General features: G+C 44.9%; 1 non-coding gene across 1 annotated transcript; it reads left to right on the top strand.

The window, feature by feature from the left end:
* The first annotated feature begins 2166 nt into the window (after nucleotides 1-2166).
* Nucleotides 2167-2237, top strand: trnag-gcc (transfer RNA glycine (anticodon GCC)). Its single transcript has one exon. It is a non-coding gene; the product is annotated as a tRNA-Gly (tRNA).
* Nucleotides 2238-3169: the final 932 nt, after the last annotated feature.

Here is a 3169-nt window from a genome sequence, read left to right as displayed (position 1 = left end):
ATACCCAAACAGACACGGCGAGGATATGCAAACTCTAAACAGTGACCCAAGCCGGGAATCGAATCCGCTTCCCTGGCACTGTGAGGCAGCAGTGCTAATTACTGTGCCACCGTGCTGCTCACTCCACACCTTGATAAAACTACAGCCCTGTCCAAACCTTTCAGTTTTTATAAAAGTAAACTTCACTTTATAAAAGTAAACAGTTGGGTTTGCTGTTCATCTCAGTTACTTTGGTCATATATCACTGCAAATATGCCCCTGTCACTGGTAGCTCTGCTAGGCATGGATAGCAAGTGACCCGACTGTCTGGAGATATGATGTGGAGATGCCGGCGTTGGACTGGGGTAAACACAGTAAGAAGTCTAACAACACCAGGTTAAAGTCCAACAGGTTTATTTGGTAGCAAAAGCCACTAGCTTTCGGAAAGCTCCGAAAGCTAGTGGCTTTTGTTACCAAATAAACCTGTTGGAGTTTAACCTGGTGTTGTTAGACTTCTTACTGTGTCTGGAGATAACCATCTCTTTGTGCACTCCCACCACCACAGTACTGTGGCAGACCTAGTCAACCTTAAACAGTCTCAGATTTCCAAAAACTCCAAAATCTGCTCTGACGAAGGGTCTTCCAGACTTGAAACATTGGCTCTATTCTCTGTCCAGGGATGCTGTCAGACCTGCTGAGATTTTCCAGCGTTTTCTGTTTTTGTTTCAGATTCCATCATCCGCAGTATTTTGCCTTTATCCAAAACATATTCTGGTGATTGGAGGGAGAAAGTTTCAAGTGTCAAAGCTATGAAAGCTGCTCTGAACATAACAGAACAACATGCACACGAGCCTCTCCTCCCTCAAAAGAATTTCACTACATCAGTTTTTAAAATCAAAAGCAAGCACGCAGCACGGTGGCACAGTGGTTAGCACTGCTGCCTCACAGCGCCAGGGACCCGGGTTTGATTCCTGGCTTGGGTCACTGTCTGTGTGGAGTTTGCACGTTCTCCCCGTGTCTGCGTGGGTTTCCTCCGGGTGCTCCTGTTTCCTCCCACAGTCTGAAAGACGTGCTGGTTAGGTGCATTGACCTGAACAGGCGCCAGAGTGTGGAGAATAGGGGAATTTCACAGTAACTTCACTGTAGTGTTAATGTAAGCTTTGCTTAGAACATAGAACAGTACAGCACAGAACAGGCCCTTCGGCCCACGATGTTGTGCCGAGCTTTATCTGAAACCAAGATCAAGCTATCCCACTCCCTATCATCCTGGTGTGCTCCATGTGCCTATCCAATAACCGCTTAAATGTTCCTAAAGTGTCTGACTCCACTATCACTGCAGGCAGTCCATTCCACACCCCAACCACTCTCTGCATAAAGCACCTACCTCTGATATCCTTCCTGTATCTCCCACCACGAACCCTATAGTTATGCCCCCTTGTAATAGCTCCATCCACCCGAGGAAATAGTCTTTGAAACTTTATTTATTAGTCACTACTTGTGACTAATAAATAAACTTTACTTTAAGTGGCTTCCCTCCATTAGCCAAGGTAGCCCCCTGAAGCCTTCAGAAGGCATGGTTTCAATTTTGCAAAAACTGAGTTGCTTATTCTTTTAACTCTAAAATGAAAAATATTCATATATGTCTTCAGAAAGACAAAAAAAGAAATAGCCTTGCTGGAACCCTGCATCAATGTTAACCAGATTTGGCTCAGCTCTGTACATTGCAACAGCAAAGCTTAATTGAGGGTTGTCATGGTATTAAGAAATACACTGTGAGATCCACTATCCAGAAGAAAAGTTTTTGGACAAAGTGACTAGTTAACAAGAATGTTTTTCTGCTGCCTTGAGCACCTAGAAGCCATGATAACATGGCACAGAGATGAAGCTACATAAATGCTTAGATAGATCATTTGCAGTCAATCAATGCAGGAAACCGATACTTGCTTGATAAACCTACTCCACAAACTATGCTTGTAATCAGTTTTGTTGTTGTTTAATATACTTCATCGCGCAGTTTCTACCACAACACATCAATTTCGGGTACTGGGATATGTCATGCTCTTGGTCATACTGTGGACCCTGTCTACAAAAATTAGATGGGACAGCAAAGCATTTCCCAAAACTGTGCCAGTTGCTAAAGAATTTGCTCAAGAAGCAGCATGGCAGCAATCTTCAAGAGCTCACCTAGCAGTGGTGGTTCAGTGGTAGAATTCTCGCCTGCCACACGGGAGGCCTGGGTTCGATTCCTGGCCAATGCAAAGCCCCTTCTTTGGGATGGCACGGTGGCACAGTGGTTTGCACTTCTGCCTCACAGCGCCAGGGTCCCAGGTTCGATTCCCGGCTTAGGTCACTGTCTTGTGTGGAGTTTGCACGTTCTCCCCATGTCTGTGTGTGTTTCCTCCGGGTGCTCCGGTTTCCTCCCACAGTCTGACGAAGGAGCAGCGCTCCGAAAGCTAATGGTATTTGCTACCAAATAAACCTGTTGGACTTTAACCTGGTGTTGTTAAAACTCTTACTAGGTGGATTGACCCAAACAGGTGCCAGAGTGTGGCGACTAGGGGAATTTCACAGTAACTTCATTGCAGCGTCAATGTAAGCCTTACTTGTGACTAATAAAATAAACTTTAAAACTTAGTGCAGAATTCAGAATTAACCCCACAACTGGCCCAGGCTGAAACACTGCCCAATGCATGAAGACACCTACTTCAGCACCTGGAATATGTGATTAACATTTGTTGTTATGATCTTTAATTTAACAACTCTGCATCTCTAATTGGTTTCACAAGAATAAATGGCGATGTATGCACAAAATTAAGATTATAAACTGTAACCCATGTACTTTAGGACTTACTGTACACTGCACAGAGTGTGGGCGGGTGGGAGGGGGGGCGGTTTGTGGTATGGTTACGATTGCAGTTGCGTCCATAGCACAGTATATGCAACATAGCACAGTATAGGTAAAGGTAAAGCCACCAATGATCCAGATGACCATAGACTGGTGGTGGTTTAACCACAGGCGAGGGGCAAGGTTGAGAATGCAGGGCCTTCATGAACAATCTCAGCCAGTGTGGGAATTGAACCCACGCTGTTGATGTCGCTCTGCATCACTAACCAGCTGTCCAGACAAATGAGCTAAACCAACTCCCCATAGTACAGGACATGAGGACTATCTTTAAATCAGCATTATTGA

Source organism: Mustelus asterias, chromosome 17 (assembly GCF_964213995.1).
Source record: "Mustelus asterias chromosome 17, sMusAst1.hap1.1, whole genome shotgun sequence".
NCBI classification, from domain to species: Eukaryota; Metazoa; Chordata; class Chondrichthyes; order Carcharhiniformes; family Triakidae; genus Mustelus; species Mustelus asterias.
The sequence above is the reverse complement of the archived record's forward strand: the minus strand, read 5'-3'. Positions and strand labels throughout refer to the sequence as shown.